Here is a 16,526-nt window from a genome sequence, read left to right as displayed (position 1 = left end):
GATTCCCTCTCTTATTTGACCACCAAAGAACAAAAATTTCCTCTTTTGTAGATGAAATGACTAAGGTTTATAGACTTGAATGCACTCAATGTCAAACAACCTGTTCAAAGTGTTTGTTAGGTCAGGAACTGAGATGTTAGACTTCCGCAACAACTCTGCTCCCCCAAGATTTAACACCTACTTGATTCAAGCACATCAGCCTAAATAAATTTTTTAATGGTTATCCATGTTAATACTTACATTTTTTAAAAGAAGCTAAGATGAGCTTAATTTTGATTCTGAGAACTGGTGACATCAATGGAGAACAGGGAGATTTGTATCTCTTGCTAGTTATTGACTTTAATAAACCTTTTAGATGAGGACTTGATATCTGCCTTCACTGATATTGGATAGGAATATGATAGAAGACTAAAGAGGAAATATTTTTCATCCAGTGACATATCAACGTCTTGACAGAATAATCACTATTACCTATTTCAGTCAATTACTCCCAAACAATGAAAAAGCTTATATTTTTAGAGATCACTTTTGCCTACACTGTTGCCTAAAGTTCAAAGAGGATGATAAGGCTTGGAAACTGAACATAAATGCCAGATTTAAACATACAAAACTCCTCAAAATTGTATAACAATTTTTTGCATCAGGCTTCCAATTGATAATACTGTGGAGTCATTTTTATAGTTAAAAATGAAATAACTAAATAATGTCAGATGGGAAGATGATACTTTATGTGAATTTGGTTTGAAAACAAATAATGTTTAAGAGATTTATTTTAAGCAACTGTGATGTTGTGGCTTTGGAAGAGAGATCAAATAGAGGAAATTTTTTTAAATGGAAGGTATTTTGCGAAGCGGGTACTTGTTACCTCTGCTTTGTCTCAAGATAGGGTAACAAAGATTAAAATTACAATGGGTTTCAGATACTGAACATTAGAAAACACTGTGATTCTCAGGAGAAGGGGCATGAAATTGCATGAGTTTTGACCGGCGGCAGTGGGAGTGGGCTCATACAGAAACCAGCAGTCTCAAGGATTTGAAGAGACAGAGATGATCTGTGGAGAAGTTCCTTAAGAATTCAACTAAAGAAATTTAACCCAGAGTTTAAAACAGTCCAACCAAGAATATTCTAATGGTAGATACTAAAGAGGTAAAAGGTAAAGCTGCCTTTTGTTTGAAGATCATACAATTGTCTACACTTCTAAAGGATCTACACAAAAAGTTCTGGAAAACAGTAAGTGAATTTAAGACAATATGTAAGAATTATCTGTACTTCCACAGACTTGGAATAAACAAAATAAATTGAAATTTAAAACTCAATACCATTTACACTAATATAAAAATATAAAATATTTATGAATGAATTAAAAAAAACTGGAAGACCATTATACTAAAACCTGTCATTGAGAAATTATGAAAGGTGAACTAATAGGGAGAGATAACACATTCTTAGATTAGGAGACAGTTCTCTTATGATTTCTCCACCAATTGATCTATAGATTCTATGCAATCTCAATCAGTATCCCAGCTAGTCATTTTATAAATTGACAAATTGTTTTAGATGTAAGTGGAAACATAAAATATCTAGCATATACTACAAATTAAAAAAAAATTGGAAAATTTACTTACCTGATTTCAAACTTCCTGTTAAGCTACAGTAATCATGCTCAGATGTTAGGTGCTAAGAATAGATATAGAGGTAATGAAGTTCACAGTAAGAAGTCCAGAAATGGTCACATGTGTATAGATAACCGATTTCCACCATATGTGCAAAGGAGGAAGAATGGTCTTTTCAACCAGTGTGCCAGGATGATTGGATACCCAAGCACAAAAAGAAAATAAAAGAAAAAACTTCAATCCATACTTTGCAGCACATGCAAAGATGAACTCAAAGTAGATTACCACAGATTTTAATATAAAACCTAAAACTATGCAGCTTATAGTAAAAAAAAAAAAAAAGAAAAAAACTTTTGTTAACTTGAGTTATACAAAGATACATTAGAAATGACACCAAAGGCAAAATTCATAAAAGGACAAATTGATAAATTATACATTATCCAGAACTTTGCTAATATAATGAAAAGGCAAGTCACAGACTGTATTTAAAAAACACATTTTTAAGTTACTTGTATCTATAATATATACAGAACTCTAAAACTTCAATAATAAAACAACTCAATGAAAACGAGGGAACATTGAACAGAAACTTTCCGAAAGAAGCTATACTGATGGCAAACACACATGAAAAATTGTTTTATGTTACTGGTCACTAGAGCAGTATAAATTAAATATACAATGAAATACCACTATATACATTTTACAGTGGCTAAAATTAAAAAGACTATCAGATTTGGGCAAAGATGTGGATGAATTAGACCTCTCATATGCTACAGCTAGGAATGTAAAATGTGACAATCACTTAGGGTAATTCAAGTCATTTCTTACATGTTTTAAATGTTAAACATACACCTACCATATGATGCTGACATTATACCCTAGGTATTTACCCAAGAGAAAAGAAGCATATGTACATACAAAGACTTGAACAGAAGTCTTCATAGAGATTTATTTCTAATAGCCAAAACAGGAAAAATCTGCATGCATATCAGCAAGCAAAATATAAACACTTGTGTGGTATACAATGAAATATTACTCAGCAATGAAAAATAATAGGTTATTGGTGCAAGTTACAACATTGATGAATAAGTAAAATTATAGAATAATTTTATTGAGGGAAAGAAGCAAGACCAAAAGAAAAGGACATATACTGTATTATATCATTCATGTAAAACTCTAGGAAATGCAAACAAACGTGTTGGGACTGAAGGCACAAGAGTAGTTGTCTGGGGTTGGAGGAACAAAAGAAACAAGGGGCAGGAATGAGGGATTATTAAAGGGCACAAAGCTATATTCAGGGTTATGGCTAATTTTATCATCTTTATTGTAGTGCAAGTTTCACATGTATTTGTATACATGAAAACATCAAATCATGCAGTTTGTGTTCAGTTTGTTGTATATAAGTTATATCTAAATAAAACTTTAATATTTGATTAAATACAAATAGGGCCATAATGGAGGGGAAAACATACAATAGATGGGTCAAATGGAAAACCAATAGTGAGATGGTAGATAAAACTGTGTATCAGAAACCATAGTAAAACAGTCCAGGAAGATTTAACATCAGATAGAAAACTAAACATAGGTATATATTGCTTATAAGATTCAGACATTAATACAAGGATACAAAAATGGAAAGTAAAAGGAAGAAAAAGCTATGCCAATTATATATTAATGTAAAGAAGGCAGGTTTAACTATACTAGAAGCCAAAACTCTACTAGCAGAGCAAAGTGGACTTTAAGGAAATAATTATTAGAGCAAAAGGGAAATTTCATAATGATTAAGGTATCATTCCAATGCAAAGATATTACAACCAAAAAATAATAAATGTGCATGCATCTAATAACATAGTTTTAAAATATATAAAGCAAACACTGAATGAAAAGGGAAAATAGATAAATGCACAATCATAATGAGAAATATTGTCTTTCAAAAGCTGATCTAAAAAGCAGACTAACACTCAAAGATATGGAATATCTGAAGACAACATTAAGGAAAATGTATTATATGCAATTGACAATGATAGAATATTGCTTTCAGCAATAGAAGAATTTACATTCTCTTCAAATGTCCATGGAATATTTAGTAAAATTGACTATATGTATGCCAAAAAGAAATATAAATTATTTCATGAATATTCTCTGATCTAATGGAATTAAGATAGAAATCAATACCAACTAGATAAATAGAGAAAATCCAACTGCTTAGAGTGTATTTCAAAATAATACCTCGATCAAAAAAATCAAAACAGAACTTAAAAAAATATTTAAGACTCAGTGGTCATGTATGGGCTAAATTAAAAGCAGTACTAAATAGAAATATATAGCCTTAATTGCACACGTAAGGAAGGAAGAAAAGCTGAACAATCATTGATACAAGCATCTACCTTAGGAACCAAAAGGAAAGAAGCAAGCAACAAAAAGCAAAAGCAAACCTAAGAAAGTTAAAGAAAAGAATTCACATAAAGATAAAAGTACAATTCAGCAAAATGGAAAATAAATATTCAAGTCTGTTGTATAAAAAAAATGATTAAAAGCTTAACTTCAAGAAAAAGAGAAATCACAAATTACTAATATCAAGGATGAAAGAAAAACATGGCTGCAATCCTATTGGTGTCAAAAAGACAGTAAGAGGGAATTATGAAAAATAATTTAGAAGAAATGGATAAATTTCTTGGGAGAGACAGCAAAAGTGACAAAAGAAGCAATTAAATATCTGAATGGGTTAGTATCTGTCAGAGAAGTTGAACCCCTTCTTTATTTTTTTTTTTGAATCCCTTCTTTAATTCAGTTTCAATGTCAGCTACTGAAAGCTTCACCAGAATATTATTTCAAATGTTTAAAGAAAAACATTCAATTTTACATTTTTTACTTGAAAATAAGGAACATTTTCTGACCCTTCATAAGGTCAGCATAAACTGATTCCAAAATCTGTCATTGAAATTCCCAAATAAAATGGAAAAACTCAAGATAGTATTTCTCATAAACAGACATAAAAATTCATATTAATGTAATGTCACATCAACAAGTAGAGTTTATGTCAGGTATATAAAGATAGTTAAAATTTTAAAAGTTCTGTGAAATTCACTTCACACTATGATCCAAAAGTTAACTCTCACCATAAGCAGAAGAACTACTTGACAAAATTCAGCACTCATTCATGGTAAAATTTAGCAAGTTAGGATAGCAGGAAACTTCATTAATCTGATAAATTGTAGCTATAGAAAAAAACTATAGCAAACATCAAATTCATTGGTTAAAACTGAAAACATTTCCTTTGCAATTAAGAATGAGACAAAAAAAGGTATAATTAACAAATGACATGATTGTGTGTTGAAAAGTGCAAAATAACTTACAAGTGGATAAATTAAAAATGTAAACTTAGCAATTTTGCTGGATAGAAGTCCATATACAAAATTATATATATTCTGTCAAATAACCAGATTTTGAAAAATATAAATAAAATATGTAAAAAATCTTGTCTTCTGTCAATAATCAGATTTTTGAAAATGTAATAGTATACAAAAAATAAAATGTCTATAGATAAATCTAATGAACATAAAAACCACAAAATAATTTTGAGAGAAATTGAGATCTTAAATAAATGCAAGGGTTTACCATTTTATGTTATGTACTTTTCATGAATTGGATAAATCAGTATTGTAGAGACATCAACAAATTCAATGACATACCCATAAAAATATCAAGAGGATTGTGTGAAAAATTAACAAGCTGATTATAAAATATATTATGTCAATGGAAATTGCAAAACATATTCAAGACCATATTGAAGTAGATGATAAATTTAGAGGACCCTGTTAGACATCAAAGTCTTTTATAAATCTGCCATAAATCATGTAGTGGGATATTGGCCAAAGGATAGACAAACAGCATTGGAACAGGAAATAAAGTTCCAGAAATAGACCTATATATATATATATATAAGACACTAAATTGACAACAAGGATTTCATTGCAGAACAGTGAGGTAGGGATGGAGATATCAATAAATGTTGCTAGGTTAGTTGGATGACCATGTGGGAAAAAGTAAAATTTTATCCCTGCCTCATATCATATGCAGGAATAAGTTCTAGATGAATTGCAGAATGAATTGTGGAAGATAAGGCAATGAAGCTCATTCCCTCACTGGATATCATATCTGCTGAAAATAGTACAAGATCTTGCTTTTTAAAAAGATCAGCATCACCTGTTTCTTTCATTCCTCTGTCTAGTACCTGTAATTCATCAGTTAATTAGGTCTTACCATGTGCAAGGCACTGTGCAGCGAGCTTTACACAGATTAACTTAATTATTAACAGCCTATTATTGCAGAGGAGGAAATGGAGACAAAAGTTAATAAAATTAACTAATCATTCATTTATTTTTATTTGCTCCTTAAATGTTGTAGCAGAATTTGAGCCAAAGAATGAGAAATTCTAAATCCCAAACTGGGACTGATTGCCTTCTTTCTCTCTGTGAGACCAGGTTTAAGTCATACACTCTAAGCCTCAGTTTCTTCAGCTTAAAAAAAAAAATAGGGCTGTAGGAGTTGTGAGCATCAAATGAGACAAATATATAAAAGAGCTTTGTGAACGATAAATTACCATAAAAATACGTTTGCAGTAGAAAACTTGCCCAAGGGAAACAGGCAACAGAATTTAGGGGGCACCAAGATTGAGGAGTGAAGGAGTGAAGTGTCTGAATTTCATCCCCACCCCTTTCTAGTGATAGGATCTTGACAAACCACCAGATGTCTCCCAACCCATTTCTTCATAGATACTGGAGATAATATCATGCTGTCAGTATTTGCCAGCATATTATTATATGCCAGATATGCTTCTGAGTGATTTACACATATTAATCCACTTAATCCCCATGGTAACCCCATCAAGTAGGTATATAAATCTCATTTTCAGACGGCAGATGTGAAACACAGAGAGGTCGAGTGGCTTATCCAAGAGTAAACAGCTAATAAGTGGCAGAGTCAGGATTTGACCCAGAGATTCAGGCCTCTGTTGAGTTCATAGGTTTATTATGAAAATGAAACAAGATGACATGTGAAAAAAAAAAGCATGGTATACAACACAGTATGAACACTCAAGAAATGATAACTATTACTAGTATTTTAATAGACTAAGAATTTATGCTCAAAGATGGATAGAGAGGAGTAATAAATCCATAGAGTAATGCAGCACAGAAACCAGAACCGAGAAAATAAATAGAACTGCTTAAGTGTTTGGCAAAGGAAAGGGGATACTTTGGATGATGGGGGGAGAGCACAGAGATGTGAGACACTGAAGAAATAGCAGCAAGGATGATGTAACTGGCAAATAGGAACTGCCTGCCCTACTGACAATGAAGGCATGATAGTATCTACTAGATGGAGTAAATATTCATCTTTGAGGTTGTTAAGGGTTGGTAACTTGTTGCCATGGCAACTTTAAATTCTCTTAGAGGATGTCCTGGTAAAGGTCCTTAAATTAGCTCATCTTTGAAGCTTTGTGTTCTACATAAAAGTTATATGACTCCAGAAATCGCTTATAAATAAGAGTACCTGCATCATCAACCAACACAATCCTAAAATCCTCACGTGTAGCTTCATAGATTGACTCTTTTGAATGAAACAGAGCAATCTGTCACTTGACTTTCTATGACATTCAAGATACTGAAGTTTATAAGAAAAGATCAATTTAGACACAAGTTTAATGGAATTAAAAATGTGTGATTAATGACATCTGTTTTTTAAGCATGATAGCTGCAGTAAAATTAGTTAATGTCTTATATAAATTACATGTTACACTGTATTTTGCCTAAAAAATGGTAAATTTGTTAAGTTTTTCTGAATTTCTTTTAATACCTAGTTGGTATTCGTTCATATAATTGCATGGCCTTAATTTTTATCTCACTATTCCCTTCTGAATTTCAGCATTGTTTGAGTATCATGGTTCCACTTTTCAGCACTGTGAATTATCAGAGAAACCAGATAATATCCAACTTCATTAGTTAACTAATAAAAAAGAGAAGCCTAATATGAGCTTCAATTGTTTTGCCTCTAAGGCATCATGCTGTACAATGAATAAGGGCAAAAGTCTTTCCTTTGTGCCTTTTTGATAGGTTAAATAAAATAAAAAGAAAAGAGAGGGTTATATTTTCCTGGTAATGCTGCTACACAATATATACAAAATGCATACAAATGAACAGACATAAACCCTACACAGCATTTGTAATCTTTGTAAACAAGCTTCATTTCAAATCCACATGAAAACTAAACCAAAATATATAGGTCTGTAATCTGAATGAATAGGAAGTTATACCTTCATTTTATGACTACAGTGCTAACTTCCCAGCTCCTGTGTGCATGTACACATAGTTCTGTGTTAAGTATACCAATATTCAGATGTATTGAGAACACCTACAAGGTAATAGAATTAGGTCTGTCTTGAATTCAGACTGAGTAGTTTTGAGTGTTATATCTGTGGCCTTTTATATTTTGAGCATTTCAATTTAGTTTTATCCCTGTGGCAGCCAACAGGAAATGTCAACAAATCCTTTTACTCTTGGCGCTGTTTACTGCTCCGAATACTGTGTTTAGAGAGCCTGGGGCTGTCAATAGGAGTTTATGTATATAATCTGGCATAACCATTCAGAAAGGATATCTGAATTGTAGACATGTACTTCCAGTAAGTTTAAATTTTATCAGGTCCTCAAAGCAGTGGTACACTTACATGTAGTGTGAACAGGGAGGCATTTTTTCTTTTTCTTTTTTAACAACAGCCACTAAATTATACAACTTTGGGTTTTTCTCCATAGTAGCCAATTTAATTGAACAAGTTGCTTTTATGTCAAATTAGTTAGATTAAACAGAGCAGGTCAAGTGGTTGATTCACAGCACACTGTGGATATTCACAGCAAATAGGAATTCCTCATCTTTGTGCTACATTCTTCAGTACAGTTTATTATTTATGAGTCATACAAAACAAAGCTGTTGCCTATGAGTTTTCTAATAACTACATAAGATAGTTTGAATTAAATATACTCTGTGAATTGTGGTCTACAGTGGAAAGTGAAGTGAAGGAAAGATTATTTACTTCTATCAGCTTCAAGATGGAGCGTCAAATACGTAGAAAGTAAGGGTATGCCAGGGAATATCTGAAAATCTCACAACAGGAAGATCTTGAAAGATCTTTAGTTCTTGTTTTTCTAAATGAGTCTTCCCCAAAACTTATGCTTTGGAGGCCTGTGATGAAATGAAGGCATCATAAATAAATGAAAAGATCTTGCTTTGATTGATTTTAAAGGTAGACTTTCAACATTTTTCAGTGACTTTAAGGCTTAGATACTCATCATCAGGATGTTTTCTTAACTGGGAAGTCCTTAACTATATCTTGTGATTTAAGGTAATTTTCCTTTTAGTGAAGCCAGACAGCATCATTTTGCCCTTCCTACCATCACCCTTGATAAAAATAAAAACAACACACTAAAATTAGATATAACCTTCTTTTCATAATGTGAATTACTTGTGAGGAAAGAGGACTTCTCCCCTGGAATCCATTGACTTCTCACTGGAATAGAATACATTTGAAATCCTTAGCTTGGTATTTGCCAATTTCTGTTATTTTATCTGATTTTCCTGTTTTTTTTTCTCCCAACTCCTCTATGCAACTTTCCAGCACCAGTCAAATGTACTTTCCTTTGAGGGTCATGTTGAAAGGTAGTATAGTAATGGCCTCTGAATCACAGCTTCCTGTATCCATACTCCTTCACAGTATAACCTGCCTCTCCTGTCTCCAAGAGATGGAGCCTGTTTCTTCACCTCTGCAATCAGGACTGGCTTTGTGAATTGTCTTGACTAGTTGGATGCAACAGGAGTGGTCTTGTATAAATTCTGAATCCTGTGCCTAAAGACACCTTGTGGTTTCCAGCTTTGCCCTCCCAGGACCCTGGGAACAGCATGCTGTGAAGTGTGTTCTATTGGAGTATGAGGGCCATGTGGTGAAGAACCAAGGTGCCCCAGAAAACTAACAGCACCAACTTCTTGGTCCTTCTTGATGAACCAGTCCTCCATCTGAAAGCAGCGTCATCTGTGAGCTCAGGTGAAGTCAGCAGTGGAGTTGCCCAGTCAACCCACAGGATCATGAGAATGAATAAGCCATTGGTTTAAGCTGCTAAGTTTGGGGATGGATAGTTATATGACAACAAGGAACAATAACGGAAAGCAGTAGGTGATTGCTATATGGTCTACTCTATCACAATTTCCTTGAATACTTTATCCCTTGGCATTTACTTCCTTCTTAGAATAATTATAGTACTTGTTTATCAACTAATGCTGTCTTGAATTATTCCTAATTTAAGGACATTCTCTTGTATTCCAAGCAAAATGTATGCTCTTTTATTAAATTGGCATATTTTAAAAACAGAGAGGGCCACTTATGCTTTAAGTGGTATTTAGTGTCCTTAAAAACCTTTAGTCATCTGTCCAAATTATAAACTGGTTGATTTTGTATTTCTTTATGCATCTTGTTCTTAAAAATTTAGATGCTGAAATACAAGGAAAGGGAAGTGGAAGGTACATGAGAATAGTCAATGTCAGTTTTATTCAAGATATATTTATTGACCATTTGCAGTATGAAATGCAAATGCTAGAAGTTCTACATGATAGACATAAAAGAATAAAAAATAACTTCTGTGTTTAATACATTTATAATTTAGAACAGAGCTTGGTAAACCATGGTCAGCTGGATGGTTGCATATTTCTTGTAAATAAAGTTTTTCTGGCATCATCCATGCCTTCATTTATGTATCATCTATGCTGCTTTTGCATGTCAGTGCAGTTGAGTAGCTGGCTAAGCTGCTGTGTGGTTTGAAAAGCCTAAAATTTTTACTATTTGTCCGTTTAAAAAAAAAGATTTATGATCCATGGATTGGAATAAGTAATAAACATAACTATACTCAGAGAAGAAATATAAAATGTGAATACTGGCAGAGAGATGGAAAACAGAATATTTTACAAATACAGGGAAGAGTGTGATCCTTTTGGGCTGGAATACTGAGGAAAGTCTGCATGAGTAAGAAAAACCTGACATAGATAATCAAACAGGGGTAATATTTTTGAAAGCAGTGGATTTGAGAGTGAGAATTTTGAGAGCAGGAAAAACAGACGACATCTCAGGAGTGAAGAGAATTACGAGTGTAGTGGAGAATGAGGGGAGAGGGTCAGATTATTGTAATGACTTAGAGACCCAAGAGAGAAGAGAATTTGAAGCAGGGTAGTCCAGAGTGTAGACTGCTGAAGAAAGGCATTGTGTTAGTTTCCTAGGGCTGCTGTAACAAAAGTACCTAGAACTGGATGGCTTAAAATAACAAATTCATTTTTTCACAGCCTTGGAGGCCAGAAGTCTGAAATTCAAGTCTCTGGCAGGACTGTACTCTGTCCCACAGCTTTAAGGCAAAATCCCTCCCTTCCTCTTCTAGCTTGTGATGTTTGTGATATTTGTGGCAGTCCTCAGTGTTTGCTGTCACATGGTCATCTTTTCCCCATGCATCGTCCTCCCTGTGAGTCTTTCTCTGGGTCCAGAATTCTCCTTTTTATAAGGACACTGGTCATATTAGATTAAGGCGTACCCTCATTTTAACTTGATTATCTCTATAAAAACCTTTTTTCTAAATAAGGTCACATTCTGAGGTACTGGAGGTTAAGGTTTCAGCATGTCTCTTTTGGGGAGGACACAATTCAGCCCTGAGCAGGCATAGACCAGAAACCTGGGAGGAGTCAGGGGAAGCAAAGACTGAGTCGTCACTGATGAACGTTGAAGAACTAGTTTGAGTTAGATTGGCAAGTTTGGAAACCAGACTGCTGGAGTGTATGGTTTACTTGAAGGGGAAGTAGAAGCTGTTACAGTGAATAATTTGTGAAGATTACAAAATGATGAAAAGAGGGATGAAGGGCAGAGTAGCTTGAGAAGATCTTGCAGCTAACATTTGTTTTAGGAGAGTGAATATGATAACAAAGAAGAAACTGACGTACAAGAGAAAAAAACAACTAATAGAGCCAGTCTTATGTTTAAGAAGTAAGAGGAGAAACCACCAAAATGACAGAAGGAAACTTGGTCAGAAGGGATGTTGAAGGAGATTCTCCCTCAAAGCCTGAAAGAAAGAGACCCCATAAGGTTGTGGAGATAATTCATTTGGATTTAGAATTTCTTGGGAAAGTAGGATGTGGCTTCATGTAATTAAAATAAAATAATGAGGATTCTGTTTAGTAATTAAGGCTAGTGAAAAAGCCTGGAGTAGCCATCCTTATAAATTTGCTTTAATGCCAACAGCAAATAAATAAAATGTATATACACTATTCAGCAAAGAAAACTGTTGAGATAAGGGAGCTTGGATTTGTAGTGAATCTCATTAGTATAGTTCTGTGATTTTCCCCCAAAACTGAGCGGCCCCAGAGGTAGAACAGAATATGCAGACTGTTGAGACCTAGAGACTGGCAATGAGTATCTGAAATGGTGAAATTCTTCAGTAGAAATGAATGCACAGTATCTGTTTTTGACATTGATACCAGAGTTCATTAAAAAGGCAAGGGGCATGATAAAAGATGGGATGAGCTTGGAGGCAAGAAAACAGGAAACATCTATAATTTGTGATAAGAGCTAAGCCCAAATTTATTATCTGTGACTACGTGAGATGAGAAGGAGATTTTACAATTTGGAGTCTTAGAGACAGAGAAAATATTGAAGACTAATGAACAGCGCACATCTGTGCTGGTAGGTTGTTGAAGTCAAAATATTTTTGGAAAAAATAGAATTAAAAAAAAAACGAAGCATACCTTGATCTAAATGGAAAGCACAAAATCAGAAAAGAGGTTGAATGAACAAAGACCTAAAACCAAACTCATTTACAGCTTAATGTCAGAATTTGTAAGAAAATGTAGTGTGAGAATTTGAATAAAATAATAGAAAATTTTAATCAGGAAGAGATCATTTTTCATATGACTGGCAGAATTAATGGTAAAAGATTTTAAATCAGTGGAAATGTACATTGATATTGATGTAAGACTAATTTTTTCACTTTGCAAAACTGGGTAGAGGGTGGGTGGAGGAATTATCACAGAATGTTCCATTGTTAATGGGAAAGTGTGTGGCTAGCTTGTTTTATTGCTAGCCAGGTCTTAGTAAATGAATACCTGAGGTTAGTGGGCTTTGATGTTACAGAAGGTATAAGTTGAAGGCATCTTTTATATTGCTTTTCATGTCATAAACTGTGAGGAACTGTCTAGGGAGGATGCATTATCATTGGCCTTGGAGACATGAGTAGCATAAACTTGTCTACAAGGTAAGTGGGTCAGACTGAACTCAAAGCAAGTGCAAATAGGAAATTCCTTTATTTTTCTCCTCACTGAATGTTTAAGCAAGATCTATCAAAATCTCCCATGCTGGTCTTTAATCGGCATCTCAAAAATATCCCATGTCATTCCTATCTCTTTTGACTGTAAGAATAATTTCATTTCTACTTATTAAAATGCTCAGGCTAGTTTAAATTAAAATTTCAGTTTCAGCTCCAATTAAAAAGTTTTTTTTCCTTTCATTAGTTTAGGCATGATCTGTGTCTACTTAAAACACACACACACACACACACACACACACACCCCAGTGAGCTGGATGGTGGGGAGGGGCTGATCTCCTGTTTCGTCGCTTTTCTCTACCTACTCTCCCCTTGGCACCTCCATTTTCTTTCCTTCTAGGCTTGGGGCGGGAGATGGGGAAGAATGATTAGAGAAAGAGGTACAAAGAGTTCAGGTGGTGTCTGTGGTTTTCTGTTGGTTGACATTTTCTGTCTTTAGTCATCATGATTATGGTAGATACTTGAAACTTGGGATAAGTGTGCAGGATTTGGGGAGAATCTTGGTGAGACCTTCTTGCACCACTGGTGGTGTACTGCCATCCTCTCTTCTCTTGACTGAGCTCTCTGTCAGGATCCATTAAGGCGCCTGTGTTTGCTACCTTCTGCAAGTATATACATGGCCCAGTGGAAACTCATGCACCCCTGTCTCACTAAACTGTGGGAGACACTTTGTATAACTTCTGGCTCCTTCTTTTTCATCCTGACAAGCAGATAATCCTCTAGCCAGTTTTCTGCTTTTAGACCTTTCAGTGTGCATAGTAGGTGCACATCTCTTTGTTGTCATTTGCTCCTGAGCTCTCTCCCCTTACCCCATCGGGAAGACAGGAGCCCAAGGAGCTCTCTAATGAGCCTCTTGCTGGGGAGGGAGGTACCCTTCCCTTTCTTAAAAGCACTCTAATCCCCATAAGTAGTTCTCTTCGGGTGTCTGTGCTCGGCTTAAATGAGGATGGAAGACCACACATCTCTTCCCAGGAGGAGAAGCATTAAAGCATTCTACCTTTCTAGGAATTCCCTTCATGCATTTTATTTTTAAATTTCAAGTCTTCCTTTGTATTGACTCTTTGGGGTACCCTGGCTGGTTTCAATCTGTTTTGGTCAGTGTTACTTGAGTGGTGTTAGTCCCACTCTTTAGAACATCGAGGTACATTATATCTGTTGCTCTCAGCTTTGGAGTTTCAGCTGAAAATCTGAGACTTCAGAGACAGTTCCAGATTTCTCTGTAGATTGATTTTGAGTACTATTTTTGTTAAGCCTAGGACTGAGTTTACACATAGAGAGTTGTAACCTACCTAACAAAAAATACAGTAAGAAGGTGAATATCAAAGTTTCTCATTGCTTTCTCCTAGGATTATTCATGAGGATGCGAACAACTTAGCATTTACATTAAAAACTTTACTAATTAGCTGTATTGTTTAGTGCTGACAACTTTGAATTCAAGTTGGCATGCTGTACTATTCATATGTACTTAATATTCGTTAAAGACTTCTTTATTGCAGGGCTCATACCTTTTCCATATTATGGGACTTTTGCAGTAAAAGAATGTTAAATAGTTGGTGCTCAGTTTATGATGATAAACTATGTGATCTTCGGAATTTCAGAATGAGAATTTAAGTCCTCCCTGTTTATTATGAATATTTATTCAAGAAACTCTTAAATAGAACTTACTATGTGTCAGGTACTGTCCTAAGTGCTTTATAACCAGTAATTGGTTTGATTCTTATAACAACTCTGTGAGTTAGGTACTTTTATCATCCCACTTTACAAAGAGTAAACTGAAGCACAGGAATCTTACACTTGCCCGAAGTCATAACATACTACGTGGTAAAATTGGGGTTTGGACATGGGCAGTCTGACTCCAAAATGTGTGTTCTTACTGTTATGCATTGCAACCATTTACTTGTAAGAGATTTAACTTAGATTAAAATAAGATACATACCCAAAAAAAATTAAATAAAAATTGGAAAATTCAAAGTCATGGAGTGAATGAAGTGAGAAGTAATTATACTGAAGAGCTAAGCACTAAATTTAGCTCTGAACTTTCTAACAAGCAAATCATAAAGGAAAATAAGATGAATTAGATAGCTCTTACAGTCTTATCAAAGAGAACTTAAAATTTCTTTGGATAGAGAAAATATCTCTAGCATTCAGTAAGAAGAGGTTTATGTTGAGAAGGTCTTCTCATAAAATACATGACCCATAACATTTTTGCAAATTATGTAGAAATTCTATTTCTGTTATGTCTTACAATAAGAAATAAGCTGAAGATAATAATGAAGACATAAAACATTTGTGAAGGAAATTCTAAAGAACATTAATGTTTATTAACATACCTGGCAAAACTTTATTCCTCTGAATTGAGTGATAGACCATAGAGGAGTTATTTTCACAAATGTGCTTATCTAATTGTCTAAAAGATATTTAAAAAATAATTTATTCCCTTTTACATCTTAAACTGGCATCTTACTTTTATCATAAATTTAAATACTTAAAAAGCATGAAATTTTTAGTATAATTAATATTTAGAAAAAATTTATCTAGTAGAATTTAATTACTCTAGTAATTTAATATCTACCAAAATCATTTTTAAGGTGTATGGCAAGTTCATCTTAGCTGGGGAGTAGGGAGAACTCACTCCCCCTACTGTGTGTTTCTCCTTTGCTCTCACAGGACGACAACACTCATAACACTTCTGACACCAGAGGTATGAGTTTTTCCCACACTAAGCAATTCTCTGTGATACCAACTGGGTGCTCTTCAAATCAATTCAGTTCCGATACTAACTAGAGTTACTACAGACCCCACAGGTTGAGGGCTCAGTCCTACCAGACTGCCCCCTGCTTCACATGCCAGTCATAAGTAGTAGGCCCTGGGTTCCCCACAACTGCTGTCCACATTGACTACAAATTGGAGGTTCCCATCATACCTCCCCTTGAATTTGATTATTTGCTAGAACAGCTCACAGAACTCAAGGAAATACTTACTTAAATTTACCTGTAGGTTATTTAATAAAGGACATGATAAAGGATAGAAATGAACAGCCAGATGAAAAGAGACATAGGATAAGGTCCTGAAGGGTCCAAAGCACAGAAGCTTCTGGCCCCATGGAGTTGGGGTGTGCCCCCCTCCCGGCATGTAGATGTGTTCAGCAACAGAGAGGCGCCTTGAAACTTGTGCTCTGGGGCTTCATCATGTGGCTTCATCATGTAAGCACTATTGTTCATTAACACAAGTTCCAGGCCTTCTCTGGAGAATGGGGAATGGGGTTAAAGGTTCCAAGCCTCTGATCGTGGCTCAGTCTTTTTGGTCCTTGGCCCTAACTAGGAGCCCACCAAGAGTTACCTCATTAAACAAAAAATATTCTTATCACCCAGGAAATTCCAAGGGGTTTAGGACATCTGTGTCAGGAGCCAGGGTCAAAGACTAGATATTAGATGCTCCTGGTGCTCTTATCACTTAGGAAATTCCGAGGGTTTTAGGAGCTCTATTCCAGGATCCTGGGGCAGATATATATCTA

The sequence above is a fragment of the Camelus ferus genome, chromosome 5 (assembly GCF_009834535.1).
Source record: "Camelus ferus isolate YT-003-E chromosome 5, BCGSAC_Cfer_1.0, whole genome shotgun sequence".
Taxonomy (NCBI): domain Eukaryota; kingdom Metazoa; phylum Chordata; class Mammalia; order Artiodactyla; family Camelidae; genus Camelus; species Camelus ferus.
The sequence above is the reverse complement of the archived record's forward strand: the minus strand, read 5'-3'. Positions refer to the sequence as shown.